Source organism: Crocuta crocuta, unplaced genomic scaffold (assembly GCF_008692635.1).
Source record: "Crocuta crocuta isolate KB4526 unplaced genomic scaffold, BGI_CrCroc_1.0 scaffold10, whole genome shotgun sequence".
Lineage (NCBI taxonomy): Eukaryota > Metazoa > Chordata > Mammalia > Carnivora > Hyaenidae > Crocuta > Crocuta crocuta.
Genome location: NW_027527551.1, coordinates 2,885,849 through 2,904,188, shown reverse-complemented (window position 1 = coordinate 2,904,188; position 18,340 = coordinate 2,885,849). Strand labels below are relative to the sequence as shown.

At 42.9% G+C, this 18,340-nt stretch overlaps 1 long non-coding RNA gene across 1 annotated transcript in view; it reads right to left on the bottom strand.

The window, feature by feature from the left end:
• Nucleotides 1–18,340, bottom strand: part of LOC144235720 (uncharacterized) — a 114,999-nt gene that overhangs the window by 8,303 nt on the left and 88,356 nt on the right. The window contains exons 4-5 of the long non-coding RNA XR_013336300.1: nucleotides 6,535–6,582; nucleotides 3,135–3,379 (exon numbers count right to left, since the gene is read on the bottom strand). This is a non-coding gene — a long non-coding RNA (uncharacterized LOC144235720). The remainder of the gene's footprint in view (nucleotides 1–3,134; nucleotides 3,380–6,534; nucleotides 6,583–18,340) is intronic.

The following is an 18,340-nucleotide window of genomic DNA, read 5'->3' as shown; positions in this document are numbered from 1 at the left end:
GTAAGCGATTCTAGAATATCCGTTTAAGTTTCAGGAACCATGCGTGAATAATTTTGATGCTACAGAAGAATCTAAGAAAGGAGTACACCCATTTCTCATAAAGGCAAATGGAAACCAAAAGCAGGGTATATGACCATATCCCCCTACCACAAGATCTTCCCTTGTTGAAACTGTTAAAATTTTATACAAACTATCTGGGCCAGGACACTTTGAGGTCCTATTTTGAACTGTCCATGGCTGGGAAGAGGATGAGGTAGGGAAAGGGAGAAGCACAAGCCATGATCTGTGGGAAAGGGGTATGCCCAACTAGGAGGTCTAGTGTAATCAACAGCATAGGGGTCTCCAATAGGACAGCTGGTAGAAGAGCAGACCAGAGAGCTGAGGCTTTGCTCTGGAATGATGAGGCTTGTTACTGCAGCAGTTTGGACGGCAATATGAAAATCCAGATAGGACTGATGGACAGCATCATTTCCTGGGCAAAAGGCCACAGTCGTCTGTATCCTCATATCAAAGCTGCAATTCCAGTTTTAATGACAAGGCCTTGGCCCCCCAAGTCAGGAGTTAGGGATACATTTTGTCTGCAAGTTAAGGTGGGAGAAATGAAGAGGGGCCATCACATGTGACCAGAGCCAGTCCAAAGGGACATCTAGATCCCTCCATCTGTCTCTGACCTCCAAAGGTCTCAACTGGAGCCTTGCTTTTTTTTTTAAGTTTATTTATTTTTGAGAGAGAGAGAGAGAGAGAGAGAGAGAGAGAGAGACAGAGAGACAGAGCATGAGCAGGGGAGGGGCAGAGAGAAAGGGGGACACAGAATCCAAAGCAAGCTCCAGGCTCTGAGCTGTCAGCACAGAGCCCAATGCAGGGCTCAAACCCAAGGACCGCAAGATCATGACCTAAGCTGAAGTCAGACACTTAACAGACTGAGCCACCCAGGCGCCTGACCAGTGGAGCCTTTCTTACCAGCAATGCTCCTGTGAGATCAAGTCATTCAGCTCTGTGACCAGCTTATGTCAGGTTAGAACCTGAGGGTCCTGCTGCAGTTAGTAGCTCTATATTCGCTGTGAAGAAACATCTTGGACCCCCACATCTGTACAAGCCAGATCAGTGATGCTTACTTCACTTCCATAAAAATATCCTCTTGGGAAAGGAATCATTAACCTCAACCACTGTAGGGTAAGTGACTTTGATGATGTGATATGGTGTTCATTCTAGGGATGATTATACTCTAACCGGCCGTGAGAACTCTATTGGAAAGAATGGATCAACTGGGTTGGAGAAATATTCAGAGAGAAGGGACATAAAGTCTAAAACCTGGGCTTTCCCACATGCTCCCCTTTCACCCAATGGGCATATGTGGGGGAAGAAGGGGATGGAGTGAAGGCTCATAGGGTTAGATGTCCTGAGAAGAGCTATACACAGAAGCTAAAGACCCAGGTCAGTTCCCGCCTTCAAGAGTAACTAGCTGTAAGACAAGGGCCAAGCTATCTAGCTTGTTTGTGATATATTCATTTATGAATAAAATTAGAATAACAATTTTTTCTTCTCTTCCATGGGAATTATGTAGGTCAAATAAAGCAAAGGATGTAAACAATCCTACTAAACACATACAAGTACTAATGTTGCCAACAATGGGAGTGTGTGTGAATTTTTTAAAACAGTGATGTAGAAAGTAACATAATATTACCCAGTAATTCTTAGCTTGGATCTCCCCAAGCAGCAGAAAGTAACTCTTACTACAAAGGAAAGCAAAACATACACACACACACACACACACACACACACACACACACACACACACTGTGACATGGAACATTTGTGAAGGACAGGTCAGCAAAAGAGCTGCCAGGTCAAGGTAAATCAAAGATAACCCATGGTTGGGGCACCTGGATGGATCAGTTGGTTATGCATCTGACTCTTGGTTTTGGCTCAGGTCATGATCTCATGCCTTCATGGTTTTGAGCCTCACGTCAGGCTCTGTGCTGGCAGCTTGGAGCCTGGAACCTGCTTCAGATTCTGTGTTTCCCTCTCCTCTCTCTGCCCCTCCCCTGCTCACACTCTGTCTCTCTCTCAAAAATAAATAAACATTAAAAAAAAAAGAGTTTGAAATGGATTACTTTTGTTCCCTGCAAGCTATGTGGCCAGCTTCTGTCTTTCTTTAGTGCTTGCCCTGATACTTGTCTAGGGACAAGGGTCCATAGAAATCACAAATGAAAGCATCTAGAGAGCAATACATGGTGAGCTGTAATATGTTTACTTATGAATTAGCCTTTAATCAACAGATTTAATATTAATTAATAATTCATAAGCTCCTCTTTGCATAGAAATGACATAATTATGTTTCCAATTCAACCCAAAGTGTCCACTGCAAAATGTGTAAAATGTTAATTAGTAGTGAAATGCAGTTAGGGAAAAAAATTCTTTTAATTATGTAATAAGGCTCATTACAATGGGTAATCAACAAAGCTGCCAAATTAGTCCTCTGGTGGCATTTTTCTATATATAGCAAATAAACTTTTGTTTGTAAAAAATGTGCATGTGAGCAGACAGATTTTAAATTGCTTTCAAGAAGAGAGTAGCAAGGAGTCCCAGAAACATCAGAAATGACCTTGTAATCTTTCAATACTGTGAGTTAGTAAAGGTGGCTCAGATAAAGGAAGAAAAAGTCTCAAGCACTCCCCTCATATCTGAACAAGTGCTCAAAACCTCCACTGGGTTTGAACCACTGTGTTGCTGTCTTTTAGAGACCCCAGCTGTTTGTGATAGAGTTCTGGTTGCAGGAGCATTATTATATATAGGGAATTAATGCAGCGCGTACTGAATATAGAACATCAAAGAAATAGAAAATATGATCCCTGCCTTTTATTGGTAAGACCTCAAAACCTGAGTCTCCGTCTGCCTCATGTGTGCGAACTCCATGGCCAAGGACTCATCAATCACATATTCATGAACAAAGACGCAGCTCCATCCACTACTCACTCATCACTTGCTCATTCATTCATTCATCAAAAACGTATTAATTGACTGCTTTCCCCATTCAGGCCCAATGCCAGCAGCACAAACATGAAAACCTTTGCTCCCCTTGGGTTTTCAGGGTGGTTTGAGGAAGAGATTTGGGTGTTGAAAATCAGACCAACCTGGACTCCTACACACTGTAGTCCCATCCTCAGCACATCACAGTCATGTGAACGTGGGCAAATAACTTCTCTGAAGCTGTTTCCTCGTCTCCCTGGGGATGGTCTTCTCCACTTCGTGGGGTTCTTTAAAGGCTTCAGTGAGATAATAAAGGTGAGGGGCTCAGCCCCATGCATGGCGGAAGCCAGTGTATAAAGACTGCCTCTTCCTCCATTCTTTACACCTCAGGTAGTGGCGGCTTGTTGGCCTGGATTTAATACATATTACGATAGATAGACAGTGGGTTTTAAAAAATTGTCTATGGAATTTAATTCAAATTAATGAGCATTTGTAGTAAGGACCACACTGGATGCAGAGAATATAAGGGGAAAAGAGCTAACCCTTCCTGCCAGGAGGGCCAGATCTTTTTTTTTTTTTCCCCCTTAAATAGTTTATTGTCAAGTTGGTTTCCATACAACACCCAGTGCTCACCCCAACCCAAACCTACTTCTTCTCTTGGGTCCTGCACCCACACTTTCTTCTTCTTTTTTTTTTTTAATGTTTTATTTATTTCTAGGAGAGAGAGAGAGACAGCATGAGCAGAGCAGGGTCAGAGAGAGAGGGAGTCACAGACTCTGAAACAGGCTCCAGGCTCTGAGCTGGCAGTCGGCACAGAGCCCGACGCAGGGCTCGAACCCATGAACCGCGAGATCATGACCTAAGCAAAAGTCGGACACTTAACCGACTAAGCCACCCAGTTGCCCCTGCACCCACACTTTCTGCCCCTCTTGCTGGTCCTCATCTGTCCTATGACCTTGCTTTTATCTTACCCTGGTCTGTGATCAAGTCTCTGGCTCTGAATGCATCTCTCTGGCCACATTCACTCCTCCCCTCAGAGTCCTAGATCCAAAGCTCTGCTGCCTGTCCAGACTGCACAGGCCAAATCCACAAAGCCCCTGTAGGAGCTCAGGCCAAACTGTTCTAATCCCAACGAGGAGGGTGGAAAGTCACTCCCTCCCCCACTGTAACGTGGTCCTTTCCTAGGAGTAGAAAGCACAACCGTTTGGCCAACTCTAGGTCGGTCTCTGAGGATCCTCTACCATTCCCACCAAGTAAGGGCCTAGTTAGCCCCAGAAGGGTCAGAGGGCTCTCAGGCCCATCTCCAAATGAGTACAGAGCTCCAGCCACTGAGTGGGAGCAACTGGAGGGGTCTTGATCACCTTCCAATATTCAGTGGCTCAGAGTGCCTGGCTCACAGAGGGTGCTTAATACGTGTGGAATGTACAAATGCATGACTCTGATACACCAGCCACCCGCTGCATCCAAGCCTGGTCCAAAATGGAGAACAGCCAGAGCTTAATCACCCAGCTGAAGCAGACTTTCTGAGACTCACTCTGCCAGGAGGCTGCCAATTGTCAAATTTCACAGAGACACTGATCCGTTTGGGGGCATATGAGTTCACTGTGACAAATGCCTGGAACCTGCACTGTAATGGGATGAGGCTGCCATAGTGGACATGTTCCAAGATTGTGAAAGGATCCATCCAGGAGGAGCTTGCCCAGGCTGAAATGTGGGAGTCCTTGCCTGGAGTAAGGAGCCAACGCTACTGAGATCTCCTGACCACAGTCTCCTGCTGCCAAGATATGCCTCCTTTTACAAAGAAGGGTCAGGGACTACACATAAAAACCAAGACGTCAGTTCCAGATCAGGTCAAGGTGAGAAATACTCTTAAGTATGTCGTTAGGCCACTACCTGCTCTCCTTACTTACAAATTGCCTTTTTTAAAGGGTACAATAAACACTAAAGGATAGATTGAATGATAGATGGACCAAAAGAAAATGGATAGGAGAAAAAATGGATTGAGAGGGAGGGGGTTTTAAAGCACAACACTTTTCCAGAGGTAAGGGCATTTAAAAATAAATCTTTCTAATGGAAAAGCCTCTATATAGAAATCCCTGGGACATCCCAAATTAGCCAGCTACATGGTTTTGTGACTCCAAATCATCACCCTTGGCTGCACTTACACATGGCATTATAGCCTCAGGGAAATAAATGTGGATAATCAGGTGATCCTGCTTTAAGAAATACCCGTAAGACACAACCTGTGGCAGAACCAAAGATGGGTTAAAAATTGGGGGGCAATGACAACAGCATTCAGATGATTGAGACAGGAGGTAACANACATGAACAGACACTTCTCCAAAGAGGACATCCAGATGGCCAACAGACACATGAAACGATGCTCGGTAACATTCATTTTTTAACTCATAAAAACATTTTCCAGGGCGCCTGGGTGGCTCAGTTGGTTAAGTGTCCGAGTTTGGCTCAGGTCATGATCTCACAGTTCGTGGGTTTGAACACCGTGTCGGGCTCTGTGCTGACAGCTCAAAGCCTGGAGGCTGATTCTGTTTCTCCCTCTCTCTCTGACCCTCCCCTGCTCACGCTGTCTCTCTTTCTCTCTCTCTCTCAGAAATAAATAAAACATTTAAAAAATTTAAAAAAACATTTTCCAATAACCTGAATTTAGTTTAAGTCTACACAGCAGCTACTGGTAGTATCATGTAATTCCCCCAGAAGCACCTCCTTCTGAAGACAGGAATTTAAATAATTGTATGAAATCCTGGTGAACTTTGGCCATTAGAAATGACCTTTGGCCATTAGAAATGAGGGTAATCAGACCTCCATGTTCTATATGTAACAGACACCCAGAAGTGCTGGATATGTTTGGGTGGGCTCCTGGAACTGCCTTCGTTTTCAAGCTGTAAAACCATGGCAATGATTTCTATGAAAAGTAGATAATTCTGGTTTGTAAACATGGTCTTCATTAGGATGGATCACATTAAAGTCAGCTATAAAATGTGAAATGAGCAGCAAGGACAGACTCTTCCCTTACAGTCCCCCAAATATCTGCCTGGGGTCAATGCAGGTCCTGAGTTCCAGTCATGACACATGGGAAATCCCACTGTAATTACCAGAACCATATGAACTTGGGGCGCTGGTTGGCTCTAACTCATATGTTAGCTAGGTTTTTTACAGCCACCTGAGATATAGAAGAGATGGATTCACACACCCTTTTACCAAAGTCCAAAGGTCTCTCCTCAAAATTTCTCAGCTTCCCACGGGCTTACACTTTTATATTGTCCTTAGCCTCCAAGTCCCTGCTTTCACCGAAGTTTTTTCACTCTGTATCCCTTGATCTCCACTCTGGAACTGACCCTCCACTCTGGAACTGACCCAAACTGGGTACCCAACCTCCAAAATTCCTGCCTTCAAAACAAGTTCAAACCATTTTACTTATTATTGACAACTAAGATTTACTGAGTGCTTATTACAGATCAGACTCCTATGTGGATGATCTCATTTGCTGCCCCCAGCAAATGGGTTGCCCCCAGCAACCCTATGAAAGATATCCACAACCATTACCTGTAGCAGAATGAAGACGTGAGGATCACAAGGAAGTGGCATCATGTTCTATACAAGAGAGAAAGAGAATAAAATTGTGTCTTGGTCAGTCTGGCTGCCCTAGTCTTCAGTGTCTCATAGGCAACCCCATCCCTGCACCCATCTGGCTTGCTCCTACTCTCTCCTATTCCAAACTCCTCAGTTATTCTGTCTGAGATTAGTCTAAGAATGTCTTTCCTATCAGGGAAATTCTGCTGCTTCAGGGCACCTCCTCCCAAACCCACAAGTACCAACAACTGTGGTGCTCAACAAAACAAGGTGACTTGTTCTCCATGGCAATGTCTTTCCAGAGAAGATGTTTGGGGTCATAAACAGCAGGTGTGCTTAATACTGTTATTAGGCTTGTCTTATTCTGGTTATATCCGGAAGCCCCAAGAAACCAAACCAAACATCAGGAATAGAACTGGAACCATTTGTAGAATTTGCAATTTTTAAATTTAATTCTTGTTGCATATAGAGTGCATTGTCATGTTCTGAATTCAAAGAGTTTAACAAGACACATAGTGAGAAATCTTCCTTCCACCCTAGTCCCCAGCCAGTGAGTTCCTTCCCCCTGAGGGCAACCAATTTTTTTGTATACATGAGGGATATTTTAGGCATCTATGAATATGCCTTTTAGATTTTTTTTCCTTCCTCTTTTCCTTACAATAAGTGGTTTTAAAATGGTAACGTGATGTGCCACTGTTAGACACTTCACTTTTCTTACTCAACATTAGCTCTTGGTGGTCATACCAAAGAGCTCTTCGTTCCTTGCTATAGCAGCATAGTATCGAGTTCCATAACAGATATAAGCCAGTCTCAATTAGGTTGATTTGAATGTTATTATAAACTATAATTAATAACTGACATCATCGCACATGCATGCAAGGAAAAATGGCTTTAAAATTTTCATAAGAGAAGTGCTGTGAAGAGGAACAGAATCTACCTGCAAAACTCAATAGATACAATAAGTCTCGCATATCTCACACAAAAAGAAGTGATATTCCAGTGTGTTCTTTCATCTGCCCCTTTCTCCCCGAGCTTCTTTACACATCTCTTGCTTCTCTCCAGTCTCAGAGCACGGCTTGCTGCTCTAGTGAAGCTTTATCCATTAACTATCTTCCCCCCTTTTGCCTGCTGCCAATCCCTCCCTTGTACCCATCCCTTTCCCCCTCAGCCTACAAATATGCTAAATCGTCCAAGCAGAAAACCAACCACCCAACCAACACTTCCCCCACCTTGCTGTCTCACTGTTGTCTAGTCTGCTTTTCCAAAAATGAATAGCTATGAAGCACTCATTATGTGTCAGGTACTATTCTAAGCCCTTTATGTGCATTAACTCATTCACCAGCAATGCTATAAGGAAGGTACTATATTATCTTGCCCATTTTTTACAAATGAGGAAAAGGGTATAGAGAAGTTAAGGGACTTATCCACACTAGTAGGTGGTACAGCCAGGGTTTAAACTGAACACCCTGACTCCAGAGTTCACAAGCTTGATCGCTATGCTTGCCCTTTGCCCCCACACTTTTTTTTTTTTTTACAAATAGTTTATTATCAAATTAGTTTCCACATAACACCCAGTGCTCATCCCCACAAGTGTACTCCTCCATGCCCATCCCTCCTCCCCCCCACATCCATCAGTCTCAGCCCTCAGTTTTTGTCAGCATTCAAGAGTCTCTCATGGTTTGCCTCTCTCCCTTTCCCCCATTTCCCCCCTTCTCCCCCTTGTTCCTCAGTTAAGTTCCTCCGAATCCTCCTATACATGCAAACATATGATATTTGTCCATCTCTGCCTGACTTATTTCGCTCAGCATAACACCCTCAAGGTCCATCCATGTTGCTACACGTGGCCAGATTTCATTGTTTCTCATTGCCATGTAGTATTCCATGGTATAGATAAACCACATCTTCTTTTTTTTTTTTCTGTTTTTCTTTTCTTTTTTTTTTTACAAATAGTTTATTGTCACATTAGTTTCCACATAACACCCAGTGCTCATCCCCACAAGTGTCCTCTTCCATGTCCATCCCCCTTCCTNGTGGAGTTTCCTCAGGAAACTAACAATAGAACTCCCCTATGACTCAGCAATAGCACTGCTAGGAATTTGCCCCCACACTTCTTGACAGTCATCTCCACCAATGCCTCTGCTTCTCACCTCTGTCTTACCCTGCAGCCCTCCACATTTACTTAACCAACTTCCACCCTTGCTACTCCACTAAAACTCTTCTAGAAAACTACTAGTAACTTCCTAAGCACCAACCTGAAGAATCTTATTTTATAAACATTATAAAATTATATAATTTTATAATTATTAGTCACTAGTCACTAGTGCCAACAAACAGAAAAAAATACAAATGGAATAAGTCATAGTTCCTACTCTCAAGGAGCTAACAGTTTAGTAGAAGACTAAAACAATGTGATCTGTGTAAAAATATAAATATATACAAGATATAGGAGAGTGTTCACTCCACCCTGAGTGATCCAAATATGTTTTGTGAAAGTGAAGGCACCTGGAGGCGCCTGGGTGGCTCAGTCAGTTAAGCGTCCAACTTCAGCTCAGGTCATGATCTTGCAGTTTGTGGGTTCGAGCTCTGAGTCAGGCTCTGTGCTGAAAACTCAGAGCCTGGAACCTGCTTCGGATTCTATGTCTCCCTCTCTCCCTGCCCCTCCCCTGCTCACGGTCTGTCTGTCTCTTAAAAATAAATAAACATTTTAAAAATTAAAAAAAAAAAAAGAAAGTGAAGGCACCTGAATAGCATTTGGAAGGGTGAATAATCATTTTCCTGGCATATGAAGGTAAAGAGAGTGTTCCAGAAAGACTGTGAAGGACAGATATTGTTGGAAAGACTCTGGTTTAATACTGCAGGAAATAAGCATCAGCTGAGTCTAAGAAGAGGCTGGGAGGAGGAGGGTGAGAGTGATCGATAGCGAATATGATGGGAGAAGAGGGTGGAGAGTCAAGAAGGGCCTTAAATGTCCTGCGAAGGAGCTTGGGTATTACACCACCACAGGAAGGAACTAGTACACTACCTCAAATCCTTCCTGATCAACCCACTTGTCCTCACAACTCCTGTGCCTCTCATAAGCCTAGTTGATGCCTTTTTTTTTAAACACTATAAAAATATCCCAACTGGTTTCTCCATCTCCAGTGTCTCTCTACCCTATATACCATCACCAGGCTAGGATTCCAGCTGGTAGGAGATATGCTACATCCCTGCTCAATCACTGCTATGATTAGTTTCCCATGGTTTTCTGAACCTGGTTTAACTCAGATCTGCCATTCCAGACCCACTATGACTAAATCCAAGTCCCTTCTGCCCTGTCCCCAACCTACCCTCTGCCCACCTTACACAATAGTTAATCTCTTCTCCCAGCTCACCCTTGTCCATGTCTAGAGCATTTCTACTTAGGAAGTTCTCCTGGCCTCGTTTTCCCTATGGTATCTCCTCTAGAAACCCTCTTCCTGGACCCCTGCCCCTCCAGGAGCAACCCACTCCTCTTCCAGACCCTTACTGTGTTTCGTCTGTACCTCTTTTTTGGCCTGTTTGGTTATTTGTGTATTTATTCATTCAACATTCGACATGTATTATTTAGGATCTACTTTGTACCAAACACTGTACTAAGTACTGAGTACGCAGCAATGATCAAAACAGGGCGGGGAACGATTCTGACACATACCCCTGGGGATATTTAGCAATATCTAGAGATATTTTTGGTTGTCACAACTGCAGGGAGAATGGTGCAATTGGCATCTAGTGAATAGAGACCAGGGATGCTGCTACACAGCCTCTAGGACAACAGCCCCCATAACAAAGGCTTATCAGGCCCCAAATGTCAATAGTGATGAGGTTGAGAGATCTTGTGTTGTTTTGTTTAGTAACCTCCAAAATACCCAATGTAATGACTTGGTGCAGAGTAGCTCTTAAATATGTGTAGGAATAAAAATAGTACCCCTAGGATGTAGGAAAGGGATAAGTTTTAATTAGGAAAAGCAGTAAGAAATATTAGTTAATTTCAGAGGGGAAATCATAGCCTAAACTTCTTTGTTATGTGTGTGGTAAATTAAGTTAGTATTTTATGCTCCATTGTTGTGTCTTCTTCATTGCAATATTTATCATATAAATTCACCAACTTACATAACTCATTGGGAAAGTAAGGGATTAATTAGGCAATTTCAAGATGCATAAATACATTAATATTAACAAAATATATATGATGATGAGGGAACACATTAAGGGACATAAATCAAAAATAATATAACAGAATGAACTTGCCAGTAAAAAACAGGCTTGCAATGTCTAGAACTATTCTTTTGCATTTAATAAGGTGACAGATTCCTGGCACAATCCTATTAATTTCATCATATGCACCATGCATGAACCTGCTTTATTGCATTTGTGAGTATAACGTGAAGGGTCTTAAGAGGTCACTGCCATGGCAATGACTTGGCATCCACAGCTTTTGAAATGGCTCCTGTAAACACAATGAAGACAAACATCTGGGAATGGAAGGTACTCAGGATGTGCTAACAGAGGTCTGCACACAGACATGCATTTCATGGTCAGGCTAATTGGAAGCTCCAGCCAAGCTCAGGCTCTCCACATAAATAGAGGATTTTCCTGCCCAGCTGTCCAAGGAAGATTTGACTCAAAGGCATACATCCTTAAAATTCTAGTCTTTGAAGCATACTAAGATTCGGGGCAGTAGGTGCCTCAGTCGGTGCCTTGTCTCTTGATTTTGGCCCAGGTCATGATCTCATGGTTCGTGGGATTGAGCCCTGCACTGGGCTCTGTGCTAAGTGTGGAGCATGCTTGGGATTCTCTCTCTCCCTCGCTCTCTGCCCCTCCCCTGCTCACATGTGATTTCTTGTTCTCTCAACATGAATAAATAAACTTTAAGAAATAAAGCAGCATACTGAGATTTGACTTAATTTGGCCCTTTTTATTTTAAGGAGAATGAAACTGAGGCAAAGGAGTTGATGTGAGCTGCCAATGACAGAGAGCTGGCTAGCAGATGCCCTGGCTTGGGGGCCTTCTGACTTCACTGTATCTCTCTGTACTATCTTACCATTATATGCTTCTGATTTTAAACACATCTCTACTGCTGAATGGAAATTATACTTAATATACCTGTTGCTAGTCACTTGTCTCTTTATTTCATGTGTTGTTTGATTTCAAATGCATTTCACAGTTCAAAGTGGCACTGTACATACTCCTTTAACCAAAAATGGATTTGTGCATATATTGATTTGTTCATTTGTTGATGTCTAATTGTCAGTGTAGATGTAGCAGCCAGTTTCTAACTAGGAAAGTGCAAAGTATTCCAGATATTACAGAGGGGATTTAATAGTACAGGTAATTGGTTACAAAGGTGATAGAGGGATTAGGGGGCTCAAAATACAAAATATTCAGAAATTAGTAATTACAGAAGCTCCTAGAGGAGCTAAGGGAAATGATGTCCCCATGGCTCATGTTCACTGCCAAGTGTCAGAATCCGGCTGTTGAACAAGAACCAGGAGAGACACTTGCTGCCCACTGGCATGGCTTTCTTTGCTGCTGCTGCTGCCCAGAGCTGGAAAATAAAGTAGCTTTTCCCTTTCTCCCACCTTTTACTCTCCCATTAGTACCTTCCGCTGGCAGAATCTCATAAGCCATCTGGCTAAAAAGTCTGGGAAGTGTAGGTAACCGGCTTCCTGCTCCAGATGTAGAGACGTGGATAAAGAAAGGTAAGCACTGACCTGAGTGCCCACACACAGTATCTGGTACACCCAACAAGTGAAAATTGAGCTTTAGCTGGTGTGTCATGCATAAGAGCAAGCTGCTCATATATATTTAAAAATGTATCCTTTGTTGCTCCCATATCTGCCAATCCCCACATTTTTTACTTCTATTTTCTTTCCTTCCTTTCTTCTTCACAGTGTATGCACTAAGCAATGTGCTTGGCATTGGGACTGCAGAATGAACCTGATCATCTTCCTACCCCCATGAAGGTTATATTCTGGTGGAAGGGAAGACAAACAAACATTAGAGCTCTCCCTAATTCTTTCCTATTCTTGCTATTGTTCTTATTCTCTCATGACTAGGTTTCCCAGGATGGTAATTCCCTTATTTAAGTGACATATAAGGGTGCCTGGGTGGCTCAGTTGGTTGAGCATCTGACTCTTGATTTCAGCTGAGGTCATGATCCCAGACTCATGGGATCAGGCCCTGCATAAGGCTCCATGCTGAGCATAGGGCCTACTTTAAATTCTCAGTCTCTATCTCTCTAAAATAATAAAAAAATATATATATAAATAGATAAATAAATAAATAAATAAATAAAATGACATACGAATGTTGCTAAATATCCATGCTTTAGAAAGCTATTTACACTCCTATACACTCCTACAATGAATGTAAAAAAAAATCTGTCTAATGGGATGCTCCTCCAAAATTAAGAGAGGACACTAGTTAATGTGTGTAATTTCCAGAAGTATGTCTGAATTTCATAGTCTTATCCTTTATAACTGAGATTAGATTCAGTTAAAGTTTTCTGTATCTTCAGTGTAATCAATTTGAAGGGTATTAATAAGTAATAAGTATTCTTCAAACAAAAAAGTCAGAACCACAGCTTACAGACTTTTCTCATAGATCTTCACTGAAAAATGCACATAAAACAATTTGTTTGCCAATTCAACTAAATAATGGTGAACAGTGCACTATGCTTGGTGCTTCATCTGTGTACTCTCACACAGAAGAAATCAAGAAAGAGTCCGCACTCTCAAGGAATGTGTAGCCTGGTTGGGGAGAAGGACAAGAGAATTTATAGTGACAGCACAGGGTATAAAGTGCCTAATGATGGGGTAAGAAAACACAGAGAAGGGGGATCTGCATCAGCCTGAAGGCTCAGGGGAGGTTCTGAGAAAAGCAAGGCTTTAGATGGATTGGAAGGGTGCATACAAGTCAAGTGAAGAAGGAAGAAGGAAGAAGGAAGAAGGAAGAAGGAGGAGGCCTTTCAATTCAGGGCACAAAGACAGGAGGGTCATGAGACAGGGGTGAAGGAGAGGGAGAAATGACTTCCCTGAAGAACAAATGCAATGAAATTGTTGCCAGCAGGAATACATTATGGGAGGATCTAAACACTGTGTAAAAAGCTTCATTCTAAAAGAAGCAAGCCATCCCCCGGCTTTAGGGGAGAGAATAGAGCAGTCTGGGAGCACACAGAAAGTGGACTAGCAGGGATCAAGACTGACTGAGGGACCTGCTGAAAGACAGGGGGGTGCTCAGCTTAGCAATGACATGGATGAGAAATATATAAGCTAGGAAAGCAATAAAATACAGTGAGAAAAAGAAAGCCGTGAGAGCAGAAGAAAAGCCTAAGATGATCCCCAGGATACAGATCTGGGGGACCAGCAGGCTAGTGATCCAGTGACCAAGGTGGAGAACACAGGAGCAGGACAAATTCAAGGCCAGGCAGTGGGGTAGTGGGAGAATGGCAGAGGGAGAAGAGGGGCTCAGTTTTCAACACAATGAATTTCAAATGCCTAAGAAGCATCCCAGTTTGTTGGGAAATACGGAGATGGGGCTCTGTCTATGTGGCTTTAGGAGTTATCTACTTTATAGTAAAGCCATAGATGTGGAAGAAATCACACAGGGAGAAGAAGATGCCAGAGATAAACTACTTGAGAACCTCAATATTTAAAGGATATAAAAAGAAAAAGAAACAAAGACCACTGGCAAAGAATGGCTGGAGCTGCAGAAGAAAAAAAAAATCTGTGTGTGCTCTGCCTGATCTCATGAACCTGCATCTTCCAAGCTGCTTTTATTGGACACTAGTGGACCATCTTTCCGTCTCCACTTCCTCACTGAGTTCTATTAATGGTGTCCTCAAACTGAACTACAAATCTGTGTGCCTCTCGCTGAACTACTGGTAGCATCTGGGTCTTCGTTCACGCCACCTTCTGCTCTCCATGGGACTCTGCGATCACCTCCCTATGCATCCTGATCCCCCTCTTGCCCAGCTGTAATCCAGAGAACCTGCCTGTTTTGCTCACACAGCACAACAGCTTACTGAATGAATGGATGATTGAAGGAATGAAGGAGGCACTGCCTAATGGTACAAAGAAATCAAGAAGCTATTCTTTGTGTTAGGCATTCTGAAAGACACTGGTGAGGAGGAGCAGAGGGTTCCTTGTGATGTCAGGGACAGTGATTACTCTCTGTGGCCAGAGTCACTTCCATATCTTTAGGGAAAAGAGCTGAAATTAAACTATTTCTTAAGGTTGAGAATAAACCCATGAGTATTTACTCTCCCCTTCCCATTGAGGATGGGGAATTTTTGCTGGATGGACAAAAATATCCATTATACCCAAAGCTTCATGCTTTGAAGGAAATCATAGCTGTAATGGTCTGAATCTTAAATCCTCCTTAGGGATCTTCTTTAATCTCCCACTGAAAGGCTGACATACCAAAATTTAAATGCCCTTAATGAGACCTAGTGCCAAATCCACTGCACTCACAAGATCCAATTTCTATGTCATATCCCAGCAACTTTGACAACGTCAGATAAGGAATTCTGTGCTTTCTACATTCAGACCAAATTAAAGAATAGTAGCTTTCACAATGGAAAATTTGTCTCACTGGGTAGATGTGTGCTAGACCATTACTACACCTTTCTACAACCTTTATGAGGTGTAGAGTACGTATGTTTTAAGAGAAAAAAAAAATTCCTCTAACGGGATTTCTCATGAGTCAATTGCCAGAGTTGGCAATGAAGGAGTGAAATGGAGTTGATGAGGAGGGAGGGGTGGCGCTCTGCTATAGGACTCCAGCTTCATTAGTGTGCTTGGCAGCAGAGACCCAATGAAGTCTTAAAGTCTTGTGGGGGAAGATCCCTCGGATTCCCAGGTCCAGGGACCACCTCCAGAAAAAGATGGGTAAACAAGTATGTGCATTGGTGCAGGAGTCAGCATGCCCAGGCAGGAACCGCAGCCTGATATTTACTGCTTTGCTGCTGTTTCCCATTATGGATGTCCCCTGAAGGCTTCTGTATTGGGCACAATTTTTCAGATAGAAATTTAGTAACTCAATTGACATCCACCTAGGCCCTGTGGCAAGCAGGAATAAAGCTTGTTTTCCCTCAAAGTGACAACACAGTGATAAATAGGTCTCCTGTCTCTCCCTCTGTTGTAATATTTGCCCTCTAGCCCTGCTGGATTATGAAAACTGTTTCCAGTAGCACCTTGCTAGAAAGAGGCATGTATGAACGCTGTTCTCCAAACTGCACTCGGAGCACAATTTAGGCACAGAGTTGGAGTGTGGAGTGTGGTTACTACTGATGCCACCAAGTTTTCCTTGAGGTCTTTCCATCCCAGAAGAAAACCCAAAGACTGTCAGAATACAACTTAACCCTCCCTCTCAGCTGCCTTATGAGGAAGGGAATTTCCCTCCAGACTATCAGTGAGAACAGCTACAGAGGAAACCCAATGATGGAGAGGGTCCAGAGAGGAGCACTGGAGAAGATGCTGCCTTTTGCTCACAGGCACTGAGGATGTTACCAAAAACATGGGTTGGGGGTGCTGGGTTGGCTCAGTCGGTTGAGCATCTGACTTCAGCTCAGGTCTTGATCTTGTAGTTTGTGAGTTTGAGCCCTGAATTTGGCTCCCTGCTGTCAGTGCAGAGCCTTCTTCAGTTCCTCTCTCTCTCTCTTTCTGCTGCTCCCCTGCTCATGCTTTCTTTCTCTCCCTCTCTCAAAAATGAATAAACATTAAAGAGAAAGAAAGAAAGAAAAAAGGAAAGAGAGAAAGAAAGGAGGAAAGAAAAGAAAAGAAAAGAAAAGAAAAGAAAAGAAAAAAAAAGAAAAAAAAAAAAAAAGAAAAGAAGAGGGTTCACAGCAGGCCATTCCATTCTCCATACTTAAGACAGATGGCAGGCAGTCTTACCAAGACCTTGAATTTGCTCCAGACTGACTTTCAAAGGCCACAGAGACTCTCAGCGGAAAGCCCCAGAGTTCTGGGCAGGTGCCTTAAAAGCAGCCTGTGCAGAAGCTGGTACAAGAAAAGGATGCTTCCTGGGATGCCTGGGTGCTCAGTCAGTTAAGCATCCAACTTCGGCTCAGATCATGATCTCACCTTTCAGGAGTTCGAGCCCCGTGTTGGGTTTAGTGCTGACAGTTCAGAGCCTGCTTCAGATTCTGTGTCTCTGTCTGTCTCTCTCTCTCTCTCAAAAATAAATAAAGATGAAAGAAAGAAAGAAAAGAAAGAAAGAAAGAAAGAAAGAAAGAAAGAAAGAAAGAAAGAAAGAGAAGGAAAGAAGGAAGGAAGGAAGGAAGGAAGGAAGGAAGGAAAGAAAGAAAGAAAGAAAGAAAGAAAGAAAGAAAGAAAGAAAGAGAAGGAAAGAAGGAAGGAAGGAAGGAAGGAAGGAAGGAAAGAAAGAAAGAAAGAAAGAAAGAAAGAAAGAAAGAAAGAAAGAAAGAAAGAAAGAAAGAAAGAAAAGAGTGCTTTCTGCTCCTTCTTGATAGCTCTGTGACCCAGGATTCCCACGTCTCTGGAGCCTGGGCTTCAAAGAACTGACATCTTAGCGGTAATAACAGACCAACCAGCAAACCAAGAAGGTGCCCCCGCCCCCCTCCCGATTCATATCCACTCAGTGTCAGGAAACCTTTCAATTCTGTCTCCCTGCCAAGTCCCTCCCTCTTAGGTCTAGAATGCCCATTCAGGGAAGATGATAAGTCCTCAGGAACAAATTCAGGCCCTGTTCAGCTGTGCCCTGGGTTTAACCCTGACCCCACTGAAGAATCACTCAGGGAGCTCTTAAAGATATAAACATTCAGATATGAAATCCACTTCCACTAGCAGTAAAGCCTGGGAATCTTCTCTCATTTTAAAAAGACTTGGTGCACCTGGGTGGCTCAGTCAGTTAAGTGTCCGACTTCAGCTCAGGTCATGATCTCACGGTTTGTGAGTTCAAGCCCCACGTTGGGCTCTGTGCTGACAGCCCAGGGCCTGGAGTTGCTTCTGATTCTGATTCTCTCTGCTGTCCCCTGCTTGATCTTTCTCTCAAAAATAAATAAACAAGGTGGGGGGGCAAGATGGCGGNAAATAAATAAATAAATAAATAAACAAAAAATGTTTTAAAAAGAGAGAGAGAGAGAGACTCAGATGATACTGATGCAGCCATCCACAGGCTAGCTTTGAAACCATGATCCATTAATAAAAAGGATCCCAGACCTGAAGTCAGATTCCTTCTTAGACACTGATTTACTAAATATTTTGACAAGCTATTTTCACATCTCCAGGCCTTAATTTCCTCATCTCTGTGACACAGGCAACCTACTGACATTTTTAAAGCAGTGACTTGTATTTGTATTGTCTTGCTGCCTTTTAAAGCCTGAGTATTTTGCACGAGATTTAGTTTCCCAGAGAAGAAGACTTTGGGGCCACCCCCCTCAACCCCTTCAAAACAGGGCAAGAGCCACGGCTGGGGATAGTGGTCTTTAAATTTTCAGAAACTTCTCACTTTCCAAGGCACCCCAGATCTGGAGAGTTACAGGGAATCAGTGTTATATCTGCTACAGTTTCCTATCTCCCTTCTCTCTCACTCCACAGAGAAAGATAGACAAGTCAAAGAAAGGAAGCCACCTCAAACCTTACTAAGATGCATTTCCCTAAGGCACAAAGCTTCAAGGCAACAGACAAAAGGACACTGAAATACCAGTGTATGCAAAGCCCACTGGAATTGCCATAACAACCCTTCCATCCATTTTATTAAGAGATATATTTCGAGCACAATTATTTTTATGTTTAATAAT